This window comes from Clupea harengus, chromosome 19 (genome assembly GCF_900700415.2).
Source record: "Clupea harengus chromosome 19, Ch_v2.0.2, whole genome shotgun sequence".
Taxonomy (NCBI): domain Eukaryota; kingdom Metazoa; phylum Chordata; class Actinopteri; order Clupeiformes; family Clupeidae; genus Clupea; species Clupea harengus.
In genome coordinates, this window is record NC_045170.1 from 13577487 (window position 1) to 13596735 (window position 19249).

The 19249-nt window shown below is 42.2% G+C and overlaps 1 protein-coding gene across 1 annotated transcript in view; it reads right to left on the reverse strand.

Annotated features, from left to right (window-relative positions):
• LOC105891990 (semaphorin-6D-like) overlaps positions 1 to 19004 on the reverse strand; it is an 83745-nt gene extending 64741 nt beyond the window's left edge. The window contains exons 1-2 of the mRNA XM_012818202.3: positions 18767 to 19004; positions 7980 to 8097 (exon numbers count right to left, since the gene is read on the reverse strand). The gene's annotated coding sequence lies outside the window, so the exon portion shown is untranslated. The remainder of the gene's footprint in view (positions 1 to 7979; positions 8098 to 18766) is intronic.
• Positions 19005 to 19249: the final 245 nt, after the last annotated feature.

The following is a 19249-nucleotide window of genomic DNA, read 5'->3' on the forward strand; positions in this document are numbered from 1 at the left end:
CAAAATCCTGATTATTTATTTATTTCTTTTCCTAAATGGTGTGCTGTCTGGCGTCTGACCTCAGCTGGTTTTCGTGCAGGCTTGAGGCAGGCTCGAGGCAGGCATTTCAGTGGCTCTCTCAGGCTTTGGCACCCAGTGGAGTGTTGGGAGACTGTTGGGATTTTTTGTGTGAGTGTGGGGGTGGGGGGGGGGTTGGGGGGTGGTATTCTGTGCTGCTCGGCTGCAGCCCCAGCTGCAGTTCCGCTCTGAGAAGTGAAAACTTGTCCATATTTAGACATAGACCATTGGCTGAACTGGTGAAGAATATATTGGGTGGTGGTTGTTTGGGGTGGGGGTGTACTTGTTTGGGTGCATGTCTGTATGACTGTCTCTGTTGACATACACACTGCAGATGTTGCATTTATCAGTCTTCATTTGTGTCAAAGGAAAGCAGACATAGCGACAACAACAAAAAACAGCTATGTGTGGAGATGTACAAAGCATTGCTGGAAGACAGTCAAAACAGATGGACTTTAAATAGACAGGGTGTTGGCAATAGCTGGACCTTCACAGAAGATTGCTAGGCAAATTAGACATATAGAGCCAGTCAGATTTGATATTCACTTCTTTTCATATCAATGAGCTACGCCTGACAATAGCCATCATCATGGTTTGCTATTTCCACTGTGAAATCAGCATGAATAATTTTGACTCATCAATTCAAATGTGCCATTAAAACCTTGTGCTCCTGACCTGGTTCAGCATGGTAATGTCCTGAGGTACTTTTGGCAGCACATATCATAGCACTATGTTTCCCTGGGGGTTGCTTCACAAAAACAGGTTAAGAAACAATCCAAATAGAAAATTAGGCCTTTTTCAGTTAATGAACAAGGATCAAAATAACCCACATAATCATTTGGGCTGAGTCGGTTGGCTAACAACAGCTGAGTTCTTGTTCTACATGACAGAGAACAGCACGTACACAGCGGTTAGCTGGCGAACACGACTCGGTCAGGCAGCTTTGTGAAATTGCTTTGCAAGAGGAAATGTAAAAAAAAACTACAATGGAAACAGACAACCCTGTTGTCCTCCTGGGGAAGTAGCTGTAAAAAGGCCTGCTTGTGGCTTTCTGACATGAGAGCTATAATGTAATTAAAATAAAAGGAAAAACAGGTATATTGTGTGTGAGCGAGAGGGGAACTATGGCCTTGTGTAATTTGTGCGTGTGTGTGTGTGTGTTTGTCTGCCTCTGTGTGTGTGTGTTTGTTAATGGTTGCATGATTATATGGATGCAGCATGCAGTCCTCCCTGTCTTGTGCTTTAAGTATGCGTTCCGTCACATAAGAATATGTTTACAGAAAAGCCACCCATCTTTCTTGGGTGACCCTTTCAACTACAGTCCTGTCAGGTATCCGTTTCACTCAGTAATTAATACCTGCTTTGCGTGTTTGGCAGAAAGAAAGACAAGAGAGCGACTCCTTCTCTGCAGGAGGTGACGCAACTCCGTCAACAAACAAGAGAGGCGACGCAGAGAAGAACAACGGCATAACAATAGCAGGTGTGTTCCAAGAACGGCGGAGTGATAACAGATGGAAAACCTAGTTGTCACCTGTCAACCGAGGTGAGGCTTAGTGACAGGAAGGGCCACTCAGAAGAGACGACAATAGATGGGGAAGACACTGAACAGGAGAGATGGAGGCAACGAGGAAGAAAGCAAAACAAAACAAAACAAAGGCTCCCCCTGAAAAATGAGCAGGTACAGAGTGTGCTCTCTCGGAAGACATGAAAAATGGAGGAGGCGGTTTGGTTCACAGTTGCGCTATACATTAGAGCAACAAAAAATTGAATAGGAGGTTATACCTATTTTGTGTTTTGTTGGTCTCCTAAGGGGTGGCTTGTTTTCAACATGGAAAAATGAAATGGTGTGGTATGACAGTTCAGGAATGTACAGCATAAACCCCAGCACACAACTCTTAACTGCCACACACATTAAATACAGTATTCTAACAGTGGATGGGTGACTTCATCAAACTTTTTATTTAACGAGAAAACCAATGAGTGTGTTTCAGTTGGTTCATCTTGTTCTCTACCTACCCAGTGCACGGAGCACTATCAGTGATATACAGCTTAAGCATTGAGAGCAGTCATTTTATAAGCGTCCGTGCTCAGGTCCCTGAAAAAACATGGAGGAAGAAGACAGAAAATACTCCACGTAGCCCTGGGGGTCCACTTTGGGTAATTAATGGCATTTTGCGAGGAGGTGAGGGGGTGCGTTAAGCTTCCTTCCATTAGACAAATGAGCTGGCCTGAGCTTTCACATGGTGTGGGGTGGGGGTCAGGGGGGGGAGTAATGGCCTCTCAACGTGTAATTGCTCTATTGTTTTAATATGTTCTCCTGTTTTTTTCTTTGAAACGAACAGCCATCGTCTGCATGCTAGACACAAATAGGTCTGCTCCATTAAACTAACTCAGATGAGAGTGCGGGGGGCGGCACAAGTGGAGACGAAGGAACTGGTCTGGCAAGAGGACTCGGAGTTGGGCTGAGGCTGTCAAGTGACGGAGGGCCAGCAGTAATTCACCAATGGCGGCAGTCATTTAAGGACACCCCTCATACACACACACTTCCCCTCCCCCAAACACTCCCTACCCCCTTATCCCACATTTGGAGGGAGGTGACCTATGTAAAAGGGAGAGGCTTCATTCTCCACTCCTTTAGAGAGACTATTTAACCGGAAACCCAAAAAAAACATCATAATGCTTCCACTGACAGATTTCATTAGTAAAGGCCATTTTAATCCATGTGAGCATCACATTTTACTTAATTATCTAAAAGCCCTTTCAGTGATGAGAGGCGAGAGTTTCACATGGTGGATGTGATGGGAAGCTTTTGTGTAAGTTCTCAGAAAACCTCTTTAGAAAAAATATTCTGTAATTATATTTAAAAGGGAAGAAATTGATCTCATATTCAGGGGTCATGTTCAAACTGCCAGGCAAAATCTGATTCATGAGCATATCCGATTGGAATCTGATCATATGTAGCAAGTCTGAACAGCCAAAAATCACACAAATACCATTTCAAACCACATTCGTATTCGCAAATACATTTAGGTCTGACTACTCAGGATTCCAAGTATTTTTTCTTCCGTCTCTGTCTGAAGTAAAGTTCATGTATTCATCATGCATACAGGAAACATGCTAGTTTGGTGGCGGAGGGACCCGTTGATGAGTAGTGCAGGCAAACCTCCTCCACCTCTAACGCTCTCACTCTCACTGTGATAAATCCTGTGCCACAGCTACACATTGCTACGTGGCAAATTAGTAAGCTAATTTCATTTCCCTCCATTTTGGTTTGTTTGAACATTACTTCCGGATGCAATGTCAGTACTATAGCAATCGATGTAGATAAGACTGAAAATTGCCACCTGGACACACAGACCAGATCTGATCACTTGCAATACATAATGTGGACAGTCAATCAGATCAGATTCTGATCGGATATGCAAAAAAAAAAAGAAAAACGGATTTGGACTGACAGTGTGAACCTAGCCAGAGACAATAAATAAAAGATCAGATATTTTACTTGTCTTGCCAAACTCAGCGAGAACTGTGATCTTAGAGGAATAACAAAAATAATTTAAAGTAATGCTTTCAGCTTGTCCCTATGACACTGACTTGCTTTGAACTACCACTACTATTAGAAAATCATATACAAGTCATCACACACACACACACACACACACACAGCTCAGCAATAGAAAACAAAAATGACGCAATACAGAAAGCCTGTCACCCACAAACACAGCATTCAGAACATCAATTTTGGCACTGAGTCAGTGTCTGTCATCCAATCTCACTAACAGCTTTGTGTGAATCCGCATCACCTGGTTCTGCTGATTTTAATTATCAGAATGATTATTGGCAGTGGACGTGCACCTGGCAACGGATGATAGTGGTGACAGCAGTCGCCAATATGTGGAACTGGAACTTATTTAATGCCAAGGTTCCATTCAGTACTTAACTTATTATGGAAACAGTTCCATATGACTGACCGCAGCCAAAGTCATTCTCATGCATGTGATGAGCTAGTGGTGGTTGCTGAGAGCATGATAGGTCCATCTAGTTAAACATCACCAATCAATTACTACATAAACAATCTAAAAGCTTACTTTTGTCAGAAATTATTTGAATGAACACTTATAATCAAATAGCAACAATGCTCACATGTAAAATGTGAGAATTGCATTTTAAAATGGCAAAACATAAATGCTAAAATTTAAAAAAGAAAGTTTTTTTTTATCTCTAGTCTATATATCGTAGAAGAAAGAATCTCAAAAACCAATAACTTCAAGAAGCAAAAGTACCTTGCTTTTCCATCAAAGCAGGTAACCCAGTGAAAGACTGCTCTCTGGATTCTTTTAGCACAGCCCAACTACAAAGCACATGACTGAAAGGCCCTGCATGACACAGTAAGAGAGAAGAGAAATGGTGCAGAATCTCTTGCAGGAGAGCACAGGCCATAGGAATTACAGGCCCTAAATCACTATTGAGTGCCTAAGGATGCATAAGCACGGGAAATAGGATTAATGGTGAAGCTAATGTGAGGAGGTAAAAACCCTTTAAGGACGGCGGGTTATTCTCATGGCATTCTTCGTTGTCTTGCAGACGGAGGCTGAAGTGAGCAGGTATTATCTTGTCATTTGAATCATTATGATCCATTCATGCCAACACTTTGCAGAGGGGGAGTTGTGAGTTTTCTGAAGTAGACTTGAAAGGGGTTGAGAATGCACAAGCTTTTAAACACCTGCCTAAAAAATCCATACGGTGGAAAATTATCTTTAAAATAACCCTTGATTGTATTAAACTTTTTCTAATGCCCTCTCTTTTATATATAATTAGGGACTCCCAAACACTGTCTACTGCTATCTTTAAATTGACTTTCTATGGACTCCTTACTAAGACTTAACTTTTATATTCACAGCAAATCACCACCTTCATCTTTATATTGACATGGTTATGGGTCTCAAAACTATATTTACTCCACTAGTCAGCTATTTATTCAACCAGTGTACTAATCACCTAGAATAACATTGTAGTCCTTATTTACTTCATGTCTGAAAAAATACATAGCACCTGACACTCGCCCCAACACTTCAGAATGCTCATCTACAGTCCTGGAATACAAATAGACATCAAATATGCAGCTTGAAGAGCTCTGCTCTTTATCTAGCCATCTCCCCTTAAGGTTGCTCATGACCTTTTAAATTAAAGGAAATACCTTCACATGGATGTTCTCCATCTGGCTAAAGGAGGGAGGTTTACCACACTGAATGGGGGGTTGATCCGATCCTGTCTAATCCACAGACAGTTGAAAGATACCCCTCCTCCCTTCCTCGCCCTCCCCTCCCCTCCCAATCCCCACTCACCCAGCACGCACTGAGGGCTCCTTCCCCAAACCCATCCAGACCTGTCGGATTAAGTCCTCCCTGCATTTTAACCACATGGGCTTAAGAGCAACGTGGACGCCAGCGAATACATCCCATTACCCTCCCTGCCCAGATTTGAGTCCGGGATCAAATTGAGCATATGGTTTCCAGGGACATGCCCAGGCTACTGAAATGACATTGATGCACCTCAAACAAACGAATCTCCACCGTTTACATGGCATGTACACTGGGGGCATGCATCGACTGCAGTAAGGTTTCATAAAGTCAAATAAAAAAGGGCTTTTGGATCACATATGAATAATACATTAGTATGTTTAACTAACAGAGCAGGTACTTTGAAATCAGCAAATGCTATCTAAAGGAGAAATAGGCTTGCAAGAGTCAGTTGACAGAACTGAACTTCCTCGCAATAGCAACAGGGACCTTCCACTGAGCCCCTGCATTTTCTGTTCACCTTTAACCTCTAAATTCAGGAGATGAGTCTGTGCCAATTATAAACTAACAGAGCAACAGGGGCTAACCGATGCACCCCGTAACCCCTATGTGTGACTCAGAAGCTGATTGGTTCAGTTGGCAAAGCAAAGGGGCAAATCTCTTTTCCGTTAAAAAGATCTTTGGGGTCATGTGAGGCCCAAACAACAATCCTGCTATGTCCCCATTTACGCCCCTATATCGGACTACAAGGCATGGCAATACAACACGCTAACCAGATTTACCAGAACTAAAAATATACCCCCAACACACCTTTTATAAACCCAAACAGTGGAGAGAGCAGATGAGTGTATACTATAGTATTCTCATCATAGTAAAGGAAATTGATAACCAGCAGCAATCTCATTTTAGTCAAGCTGATGAGTATTAAGAATGAGGCACAAGCCAAAACAATTCCTTGGTCCTCTGAGTTGCGTCTGTCTATGAGCTACAATCTGCTTCAGGAACTATATGAAAAATCTGTCCTTTAGTCTCCAAGCCATTGTAGACACTACTCAACACACAGGCAGGCTACCTCAGATTCTTCAAAAAGGAGATTAAGCCTGGAACACATTTCAGGAAGCGTTTAAATAAAGGAACACAGTCACAGAGCAGCCACATCTTTCAAACATTTCAGAGATTTTCATTTTCAAGGGATGTTTAATTTGATATTTTTTAAAGGTTGGTGACCCCAGTGTAGCCAGACGTTCTGTAGTTAATCTCTGTGCGCAATGGAGCAATTAAATAAATACTGGGGCTTTCGGGTGGCAATGGAGTGGAAGAGCTGCAACAATAAGGTAAATTGGAGGCTGTGCATAGATTTTTTTTTGCCTTTTGAAAGCACCTCTCTCTCTCTCTCTTTCTCTCTCTCTCTCTCTCTCTCTCTCTCTCTCTCTATCTCTATCTCTCTCTCTCTCTCCAGAGCTCCAAAAACACAGCAGAGATCACTAAGGAGAGGTACTGTGCCTACACCGCGACCCCGCAAACTGTGATTGAAGATATAAATCAAACCTGTCGCCGAGATAGATTCATATCTCTCAGGTAAGCAATGCCAACGGAGCAGCAGTGCTCGGTAACTTAAACTCGATTTCTGTGAACAGACCTGGTGGCATCTCGCACCCAACCTCAACGCCGCGCATACAGGGAGCCCATTTTAAATGATTAAACACTGCAAAGGTTGATACAGGTTTCTTCTAATACAAGCTGTCAGCTGAGTTGGCATGAGAGACGGTACGATAAAAGCTGACCCCTACATGTGGGCAGCACAAATGTTTTAAAATAAACATGAGCCTTGAATAATTAACTGTTTTGCATGGTGTAACAAGTTGTTGCTTTACTCTTAGCTAAACATCAACCCACTTTTTTCACTTCTTCAACACTTTTCACCATTTTCTTCCTGTTTCAAAGCTGGGATCACCTGTGTAGGAGGTTGTGTTACTGGAGTGTGCGTGTCTATGTGTGTGTGTGTGTGTGTGTGTGTGTGTGTGTGTGTGTGTGTGTGTGTGTGTGTGTGTGTGTTTGTGTGTGTGTGTCTGTGTGTGTGTGTCTGTGTGTGTGTTTGTAGAGGTGACCATATAGTTCTCCTGAGAGAAGTATTTGACTGCCCTGAAATAACAATCGCCCTAGATAAGAACAAGAGCCTGCGCATACACACACACACACAAACAAAAGAAACGATTAGAAACTTTCCGCCCCCAAAAACAGGTTAGAGGTTCTCCAGTGGGTTCTCCGTTTCAGCCCTCAGGCGTCTGTGATAAAGGGAGGCGAGGCCACAATACAAACAAAAAAGGTTCATGCAGTGTGTGGACCACAATGGCGTATTCTTCTTCAGGTGTCCCGGATTACAGAAATGGGGATCATGTGGGTGTGTATGAAACAAGCTGTCATGTAATCATGTTTATTTTCTGCCGTCTAACTTAAAGAGCTCTCAACCTAATCTCTAACCTTATATGACACCCCGCTGACTCCTTGGCAATCCCTGGTTGTGCTGTATGTACCGTCTGCTCTCTCAAAAAAGCCCCTTTCTGCTTTGAACATCTGTGGTTCAGATGCTTATTTGTATGTGTTGGATCTGGACGTCCTTACCTTAGTCTGTCAATGCTGCAAAAGCCACAAGCAGAGATGATCTTCAGTTCTTTATCCTTGCCGAAATGCAGACCCACGGGCATTAAAACCTTGTGGCCCTTGTGAGCTTCTTCAGTGTCTGTGAAAAAAAAGTGGCATAGAAAGGGAGATAATTACAATTTGTTGACACTACAGTGAGGCAAAATGTATCTGAATATTGATGTGGACAAGATGAGAGCTAAGATGCTGGTAGCTTGTCAGAAAAAAAAATCAAGAACAGCTTTAGCTAATGAGGTATTTGCTTGCTTGTTTCCCTATGCCCAACAGTTGTGGGTTATTCATTCAATTGAGGTCAAATGTTCACTATTAGCGTAAATCCAACTCACTTCTCCACTCAATAGCCCTTCAGTAAGCAGGTCAGTGGGTCATTTCACTGACCCCTTTTAACAGCCAAACCTCTTCATAATTGGAAGGCCTTTGTTCAGGTTTAAGAACTAAAGAAGGATAGCAATGAGGACCCAACTAAATGCAGCTCACACCATATGGTGTTTAAAGTGGGCAGAGGTTGTTTGAAGTTTCCAGAAGGTGTTTCGTGGGCAGAGCAGTTAGCCCCTCACGTTGCAGGGGAGCAAGGCTACCTTCCCACGTTCCCTACTTCCTGATTACGTTTCTAGGGAGACTTTGATGCAGCTGTTCTGGGGAGAGGTGTGGGCGGTGGGTGGGGGAGGGGAGGTTAGTTCACACACACACACACACACACACTGCTGGACAAACTCAGCATCTGAGTGCCAGAGGAAATGACTCCTTCAGCCTGCCTCTGTCTTCAGACAGCTGGCCCTGGATCAGCACAGTGAGGGATCATCCTCTGTGCTGAGGCAGGGAAGCAGCTTGGGCCGTGTGAACGGCAGAGAAAAGCAAATGTTAGAAAAAAAAACACATGATTGAAACCACTCAGTAGATCTAAAATCCAGAATGTGAGGGTTTTGGGGAATGAGTTCTTGCAAAATGAAGATCACCAAAAAAGCAAGGCAACAGGGGCTGTGAGCAACTCTGGGTCATGAAGGATGAAAGGTAGTCCTTCTACATCAGTCTCCATTACACTCTGCCTTGCAGAAAATAAATCATGGTTCTCAAGTTTAGTAGAGACACTATCAGCACGTGTAAACAGAAAAAGCCAAATAGCCTAATCAATCATTGTGTTTATTCTGTTAGACGCTGCTTTCTCAGAACCTGCCTGTGGGGATATTTACATGGCTGTTCTCATTGTGTCGCCTACTTTTACAGGGAGTTGATGTTGAGCTTTTCTGTCTCCTATTATCATTGTTAAAGCATGCTCTGAGAATTCTGTGACAATACTAATAATGTCTCGGCATATATGGGGAACACAACGTCATTCAATGATTTTTCTGAGGCACAGCTGTGTCTGTGTTCACCTTTACTATGCTATACTGGCTCAATAGGGAGCTGGAAATCAAACAGAAACTCAATGCATATAGCTCAATAGGTTTAAAAGGCATTAGAGCCATTAAATCTTCCTCTTAATAGGCAGCCATTTTAGCTGAACCCTTCCACCATTGACTTCATCATAAAAGGCAATTACAGGTTAAATAAGGTCAAATGCACTGGAATATATAGCCTGTGACAGAATTAGATCAATTTTGTTGGTTCCCTTCATCAGGACAGGGATTATAAAAGATGGAATATAAATCCTAGACCATCAATCCTCTTAGTTTTAGAAAAAGTGTAAAACACCAACAAACATTCCCAGGAATATTGTGTCTTTTATGTATGAATTTCATACTTATTCAAAGGTTTTGGGTGACACTGAGCAATCTCACTAAAAGGAGAAGGAGAAAACCCATTGCTTTCAGCAACTTAAAGGTTACGTGAGATTAATTGGTGTGTGCCGCTTAATCTTTTTTTCACATCTATTTTTTCTGCTCTTTTCTGTGGTTAAAAGAACATATTTTTGTGTGGGGGTACACATATTTCATGCTTCCAATTTCAACTGTGCACTGCTTGACTCACTGGTCAATTCCATCCATGTCTTAATTAAGTGCTTTGAATTTTAGCGTCCTGGCTATCATTTGCCTTTGAATCAGTCTTCAGAAGTTCCTCGAACCAAGAAACATTCTCATTTTCAAAAGCTTCTTCATTTTTTGCCTCACAGGATTTAGAAGACGAAGCAGGAAGCACCCTGCTGCCTAGGTGCAGTCTTGCATGTCCAAAGAGAAGATTATTTAAAATTATTCAGCATTTTCTGCAAACCACAAAATATTTCTTTATATGTATACAATAATATAAAACCTTGTGTCCAAAGGGAGGTAACCTTTGTAATTTTGGTCTCTCCTGCTTTCAAGATTTAGAATTTCTCCAAAAGTACATCCTAAGGTGAGCAGGTTAACAGTCATCGCAATGGAACCATCCTACCCTTTCTTTTGGGATCTGGTCTGATGGGTTGTAAAAGACTACAGGATTGTGGCTCTGTTTCCACGACAGAGTATTTTCCTGTTTTCCCCCAGTGAAAGCCTGTATCTGTGCATCGGCGAACAGTGAGGGGCCTCGTAATTCACAATTAGCCAAGCTTGTGGAATGTTCACATTAAGCTTGCTTCTGGCTTGTAGGTGTGCTCATTTGGGGTCCGATCTGAACAAAACCAAATATGCGACTAATCTCCAACATGCCCTCCATTATTCACACACACACACACCAACACACGTGCGAGCGTGTGCACACTCCTAAGCGTGCGTGCAAACATAGTGTTGAGCACCCTTCCTGACAAAAGCCACCAAAATTAGTCTTTGCCACAAAAGAATTGTGGCAATGAAAGATGTATACCTTTCAAGCAACTGAGAAATGTCTGCTTTATTTTTAAATGAAGATAAATACATATGAAGAAGTATCATGAGCTGTTCGGAGGAGTTTGGATTTAACTTCATATGGAAATTCTTTATAAAAATGCTATTCTAACCTGGACTGCATCTCATCCCAATTAAAGAGAAAAGGCATTCCAACTGCAAGAATGCACTGCAAAAAATAATAGATGCTTCTCTTCAATTACAATTTGATACTGAAACTGGTGCCTAATTGCACTAATTTCATAGTAGTCTTTAAGTCTAATTCCCAGCTCTGATCCAGTCTCCTGTTGCTAGATCCTGGATGATGACCGGCTAAGTCTACCTACTACGGACCCGGGCGATTAATCAACTACACATACCAAATGACCTGAGGACAGAGAGAGAGAGGGTATCTGTGGATGGCGCCCTGATTCACCCGTGGTAAAAGCCAAAGAGGCCATCTTGTCCTCAGATAACCACAGAGATCTGCAGGTGTTCCACTTACCCTTCAGGCTGTCTGGAAAACACAAAGGCTCTGTGTCGTCTCAGGTCCAGTTGAAAGTGAAAACATTCAACATTTGACAGGGTGATCTTTTTTGTTGTTTATCTACACTTCCGCGCATGAAAGCGGCCCAGTTTACTTTTATGTCTCCGACAGATGTTCTTTTTTTTTTCTTGTAAGAAGCTCAGCACAAATGTAATCTTTCCCGGGATCACGTGTTGCCAAAAACACATTCAAGATCCTTGGTCCAGGTCCCTATAGGCCTATCCTGGGGATTTCATGATTATCTGTATAATACCATTTGCAGGGCTACAAAGTCCCTTCAGGGGACCTGAACAGAGAAGGAGAGAGAGAGAGAGCGAGAGAAAAGGAATGTGATAGAGAATGACTGAGAGTGAGGGACAGAAAGAGAATGAGAGCCACTGAAAGAGCAAGACAGAATCGATTTCACCACGCTTGATCAAGTAACCGTAGTCTGTCTCAGACTACTGTGCTTTTTTTTGGCACCATACCTTCTGCCCTTATCCAGCATGAGATAATGAACTATATATCCCCCACTTTTCTGATCTTGTCCCAGCTCTGTGAACACACCATCTAACACAAGCTGGAGCCCAGGCCTGAGATTAAGGCAGTCTGCTGCTTAACTCACCTTGCTTCACCTTACCACCCAGTGACCTTACCACAGCCAGGGAAAGCCCAAGTGCCTGGTTTATTTGCCTGCTCTAACTACGGGCATCAATTCATCAGCACTAGCTTCAAAGCCAGATGGAGGGGAGGGCAAGGTGCAGGAGCCTCATAGAAAGAAAAGTGTTGAGTGTACAGCTCAAAACATCAGACTTATGCTATGAGGATTGGTAAAGGTCATCAGAGCAACAGCAAAGCAATGTTTTCTTGAAAAAAAAACACTGTTGTGGGCCTAAATGGGGAAAAACACAGAACAGTGGCTAATTCTCAGTACTTCCTAAGCCACTGTATTTATTTATTTATATGTGTGTGTGTATATAGTTTTATAAAACTTTAGTTTATTACAATAATTTAGTAACATGGCTAAATGTCATTTCATTGTCATTTTATTTATGGTATGCCATGCATTAACTTTTATGGCACCTAAATGGAACGACAAGACTCAATTATGAAACTTCCGTATTATAAATGTGAGTGAGAGGTTATCAAAAGGAATACAATTGAATACCTTGAAACTGCCACCCCACTTCTATGAAAAAGGGGGGCAAGACTTGTTTTGGACATTCCATCCAGATATATAATCCTCCCAATTCTTATTTTAGTGCCACCTCTGTGACCTCATAAGATGGTCGGGGTCAAAGGAAAGTGACAGTCGTTCATTTTATCTCAGTGGAAGAGAGACAGCTCAATCAAACCCCTCTGACAAGGCAGGAGCCCCAGTGGAAATATCTCATATGGTGGCGACATTTAATATAGACTAGTTTTACAATCTGGAGGTGGGAGACAGGTGCTGAAATGCAATGGCCAGCAGACAAGGTACATGTCAATCTGTGTTGGGCTTTCATTGTGAAAGAACAGGTGTCATCAAGAGAGAAAAAAAACTGAAAAAACAGACACAGAAATGTGTAGAAGGCTCTCAACAAAATGTAGAAAGCTGTAGGACTTCTGTGTCCTGGTTTTCTGTGCACTGCCGAAACGAAAAGACAACTAGATTCCATGAATTGTCAAAACCATCATATGCATACAAAGCACAGGCGCATAGATGCAGTACGAAAATAAATGAGATGTCTGTAAAGTGAGGTGTTCTCAAGAGGCATTTTGTCTCACTCCCCGGGCTCTCTCTTTCTCCCTCTCCCTCTTTCTCTCCCTCCCTCTGTCTCTCGCACTATTCCTCCCTCATATCTCATCCCATCTCTCGGGGACTGTGTGCATACATCAGATGTGATCGGTAATAGTTGGGCCTTCGGGGAGCAATCTTGCAGGCAGATGATCACACAGATAGGGGCCATTACAACTCCACACCAGCACAGCGCTGGAATGACTGATGCTCGCCATCAGCGGGCTCCGCAATGAATGACCTCCGACAGACCCAGAGGCGGGAGAGCTGAGATTGAAGTCGTACCTTCCACCACAGACAATGGCTGCCCTGATACTCCCTCTACTTTCAACCAATACTCTAATCATTGTTAACAATCGTCATCGTCGCCATCATTCATGAGTCTCATCATCTTTATTCACAGCTCTGCTCATTCAGTGCTCAAACATAAACGTTTATGAAGATTAGTTCAAAAACCAACAACACCAAGGGAGAGAATAAAAAAATTACACAAAAGGCTATGCTATGATATATATCTTCAGAAAGCTTGAGAAAGAGGGTGTATTTTATGCGGCTTTCTGAAAGAATCTACAGAGTGTGATGTGATGGTTAATCTAGATCATACATTATGAATCAATCGAAAGGCACAGTGTGTGGCTGCGGATGAGGGGCATGCACACACATTGCAGTGACTTGCAATTTTTCTGGTCATTCTCTTACTGCAGAAGTTGAGCCAGGCCGCCTTCCCTCTTTTTATGTGAAATATCCTTGCATACATTCACATTCATTTCCCACAAGTTGTTTAACATGTCTCTTTCTTCCTTCCCTTCTTTTTATGCATGCTTGACTTCCAGGGCAGGCTGTGGTTTTGAATGAATGGCAACTACCCACAAAAGTGTGTTTTTTGGAAGCTGGGGCAAGCTTCTATGGAGGCTCTCATAGATCCTCTGACCATCGTCAACCCCGCACGCCAACGGGGTTATAAATAGCCCCACAGACCTATCAAGAACATGAATGTGACTTATTCCCCTCCCCCCTCACATTCAGACAAAAAACAGATGTTTGGGTCGAGTCTCTAACAAAGACCCACACTCGCTTTCTCCTCATCAGGCATTTCCTTGCCTTTTGTCATACCTGTGCTAGCATCCACACTGGTTTAGCCAGCATGTGGTACATTTTGGGCATGACAATACAGTTCAGTAATTCTGCTTTGAACACTGGGTAGAATTTGTTTCCTCAGCAGACATATGATCCCTCTTTATCCTGTTCCAATTCCTGACATAGTGATCCTTGATACAAGAATTACATTTTCCAAAACAAATTTTTCTTCAACACTAGCAGTGAAATATAGGAAATACAATTTCTACCAGACAAGAGCCTAAAAGTGTTTGCATATGGTAGTACAAAACAGGCAGTGAATGTACTGTATGTGGTGGAACATACTGTCAGTTAAATCTATGTTTATTACATAGACAGATTCCTCTGTACATTTTTTGCCACAATTACCAGTGTTCTTTCACAGAACGCTCTTTTTCATTCCGTGTCTCATTCGTCTTTCCTCCTCTTCTTCCTCCCCTATAGTTGTTCCCACCCTTGCTCTGTGCGGAGCACGCTCAGTTAGTAAGTTCAGGACTCTCTGGAATTCTGTGGGATCTCTCGGCCAAAGAGCTGACCCCCACCATCTCTCACCGCTCCTACTCAAACATTCCTCACACACTTGGAACACTTCGTTCCGACGCAGTTGCCCTGCAAAGGCAAAGTCCTCGGCAAGAAAATGAGCAAATAAGTAGAGAAAGAAAACATGTGTGGAAATGAGCCAGTAAGTCACACAACAGACAAAGCAGACCAGAATGCCCATGCTAATACAAAGCTGAGAACAGTGCCTCTGTTTTGCTAACAGTTGGCAGCAATGTAAACTGGGGTAATTACAACCGCAGATAGGATTATTTAAACACTGCTCGAGGAAATGCTGCCTTTCTTCTGTGGTATGTGGTCCACGTTTTTGACATTGATTGTTTGGTACAACTTCCTCTTTGCATTACGTCTGTCAACTTCACTAAGACACACTGATCAGTCAGCCACAAGTGACAAGGTGGTAGCGTGTATGGACTCCAAACCAACAATTACACTGGTCTACTTTTCAGTGACTATATATGGCATTTTTCAACCAAAGAAAGAGGTTAATCAGGCTCCAAAGTACACACAAACACAATCATTTTTTAACTTAATTTTCTCTTCCCCTCTTCTTTCCCAAACAGCCCGCCCTTGCCATCCTCTAAACTCTTTATTTGCCAACAGCAAATCAATAGAGCAGGAAGAGACACACTATCATTAAGTGAATGAGAGAGTATTTTGGCAGGAAATCTGAAGTTCATGAAAGCCAGTATTGCCCTTGTGGTGTTTGGCAGGACTGGTGTGTCAGTTTGGCCCAAGGGGGAAAAAAGCGGATATGGAGAACATTCAGTAGCCTGAAGCATGATGTTAATCTCTGGCCCAAAATGTTTGCACTACATATTAGTCACATTGTAACAGATTCATGTCAAATTTATGTTATAGGCACTGATGGTTATATAAAACCATGCTAATTCATTACTTGTAGCCTACATATTCTCTGGATTTAATTTAATAACACTGAGAATATGTAGAACAAAGCATCAACAGTTAGATGGCATTTTACTGATCCATCTGAAAACATTACTGGACTGTTTTAAAACACAATTAGTATTCTGACAGTGCCACAATTTTTGGATGAGTGATTATTGACTATGTTTAGACTATGATTTCTAGTGCATATGGCTTGAAGTAAAAATGTTGATTTCTAATCAGATTTCATCAGTTGTCACAATGGTGTACCCTGTACATCGGGAGTGACCCTCTGTGTTTCATCATCACTCCAGCTCTTGCTGCCTCCATGACCATGGAGGATTTGGACTGAATTCCATCCAATGACACCTAGTATTCCCAGAGGACTTTCTAGATGTCTAACACTGATAAGGTAATTGATTGCACTCTCAGACAGTGTACAGCAGAAATGGTTGGGATTTGGAGATCAGCATTAACAGAAGGCAGAAATTTGATGGGCTTGTTTCTCACTACACCTGTCACACTGTGCCTTATTTGTCACAAAGCCTCAGCTAACGGTCAAATCGCCCCCACAGTACCGGATCTTAGGAGAATAAATATGGAGCAAAAAATATTCAACTGACAGGCAATTCTTCGTTGTTTTGGCTTAAAGGTGCAGTATGTAAGATTTAGTGCCATCTAGTGGTGAGGCTGCACATTGAAACCAACTGAATTCCTCTCCCTCTCTAAGCATGTAAAAGAAGCTACAGTGGCCATCAGGTGCCAGAAAAACATGAAAGGCCCTCTAGTGCCCGTCTTTTGGTGTATCCAATCTGGCCTACTGTAGAAAAATGGCGGACTCTGTGGAAGAGGACCCGCTACCTATGTAGATATGAAGGGCTCATTCTAAGCTAAGGAAAACACAACGATTTGTAGTTACAGGTGATTATACACTAATGAGAAAAACCTAATTATGAATACTTTATTCCATTCCAATACATCAACCTAAATCATCCATACTGCACATATTTCATATAACAATATGGCCACATATTAATTTGAAACTGGTTGCTAACAGTGTGTTAATATCAAACAGTACACTGCATTCAGCCCTGTAGTTGCAGCAGGTCCCAGTGTCCCAGTGTGGCCTTGTAAATAACTGAAGTTATTATGTACAACATATGCACAACATATGTATATTTCTTTATTATGGTATTTCAACAACTTGTAAAGCTTTGCCCAGAGGATGAGGAATTGGCTTGACAGATGGCAGAAACAGCAAATCAAACAGTGACCCACCATCTTTCAATAACCAAGCACTACCAAGATTCTGAAGTGCAAAGAATCACACAGCTCAGACATGTACTGTTGTTTCACCGAGGGTGTATAGGGATTGCAGAGAAACTACATGATAGGTTAGAAACTTAGGTTCGAGATGGCAATGCCACAGACCTTTTTACTCCTCCTCTCTAATCACAATTGAAGCTTTACACAGGACATCAATATATCAACATATAATGCATAGAAACAAAGAAGATAGTGGCATCTTGCTTTTGTTTTTGAAAAACGAAGCGTTGTAGGATAACCCACAGTATTCGGCTTAAAATGCACTGTCCGCACTCCCAGTAGCCATCTACGCAAGTAATTGAAGCCATTGTTTCCTCTAGCCTATTACAGATGGCCAGACGTTCAACATTAAATCGCCTCTAAATCCGCCCTTTGATTGCGAAACTCCGCGTTGAGGCAAAAGATTAAGACAAAAGGCGAGTCGCGCGATAGCGATTTTTGAGGAAATAATGGGGATCCCAGTCACTTCGGTGTAAGTGGTTTAGCTTTGTTCTAGCCATTCCCTAATATAACATTAGGTCTATTCAAGCAACCAAACCGGGACTTTAGGACAGGGCAATCCCCCGCGACAACTTTATTTCAGGAAAACGACAAACTCATCTGACTTTAAGCAGTACAGAGGCCCTAGTAGGGACCCTGACCCAGTGTTGTTCTTGTCGCAAAATAAGAACGACATCGTAAAACTAACCCCCTGTAATTAAAATACTCTTCATAGATAAATCAAACAGGCATAGGCTGTAGGGTTCTTCAGTTAAAATCGTGATATGTGTCGGTTGGGCGTAGAATATGTCCTAAAGTGTCCATTTTCGTATTGTGTCTAATTTATTGTCACTGTCACGGGCTACGACATAGGGTAAGAGAAAGATACAATGAGACATCTGATGTTTTATCAGAGGTAGGCTTATAATATATGATTTACACTTGGAATACTGGCTAAAGTAATGAGATGTTGACTTTACAAAGACAAAAAGAAGGAAAAAATCTAACACTGTTGTCCTCACGCTATCGATAACAGCAGAACATTTGGCTATGCGCTGATTTGATGCCCGCACAGAAGCACACACCTTAAAGGTGGCAAATTAGTGCCTTGTGAAACCGATAAAAGCACAGATTGGACCTCGTATTCGGAACCACCTGGCGCAATTTCCAACACAATGTTTTGGAACTGTCTTTATCTGTGACTCTCTGCCTTTGCGAGCTATATTTACAACTCAACTCGGTGTAATATAAAAAAAAAATTAAAGCCTCACGTTACCAGAAGTTGCCCTGTGAACAGTCCGTATTGTTTTGAGATCACGGTGCTAAGACTAATCACTCTGACCGTAAATTGTTCTATAAACAGTGCCCTAATATTCATGTATGCTCGCAGGCCATGAAAGGTAAACTAAAGACAATGACTGCATATACATTTAACATGGGACCAAATTAGCAATCTTAAATCTTTCCGTATTGCATTTTTTTTGGTTTAGTTTTTTTCAAATGTCAAACCTATTCTCACGTGACAACTCGTTGACTGATCCCTCAAAGCTGTCAGTGCCGCCGCAATAACCACGGTGGACCGACTTTTACTCTGTTGGAGCACATTAGTCTCGGTAAGAACTTCGCTCTTCAACGGAACACAATTCGGGAGAAGAGCTCCACTTCTACTCGACAGTAACGTCTAAAATAGAGGTAACGCTGACCTGCATTCAACAATAATTTCAAACTGGGCGAAGATACGCGGCACAATGCAATACAATGCCGTTTTGAGCGGACAACCGATGCTGCTGTCCAGTCTTACCTTGTGTCCTGGTTTTAGTTAAAGACAAACGTTTTTTAAAGAATTGTTAATCCAGTAGTCCTGGTGTGAAGAGGAGTGAGAAGAGGGAAATCCGTTGTTTTGCCTGGTAAATGTTTATCTTCTGTCAACAAAAGTCACCGACACCACATTACACACCAGCGGGCAGCTGAAGTTCGAATTGACTGCATCTGTGGGCTTGGAGCTCTTCCACCAAAGACACGCCCTCATTGTTTGCATGAGTAAATCGTCCGGCCAATTAGGAGCCGCAGGGTGGTCACTTACGGATGGAGTTTCCCACCCCTATCTAGTAATGGTGCAACTGTACGTTACAGTTACATTTTTAAAGAGTAACAAATTGCTAAATGGGTCCCAGTGTTTTCATACACCATAGTTCATATCTGAGCGCATTGCAATATTTTTCTGCTCCTACCGTTTAGCAAGTAGCCTACTGTAATGGCTATTAGTATGAAAATCAGTGATATA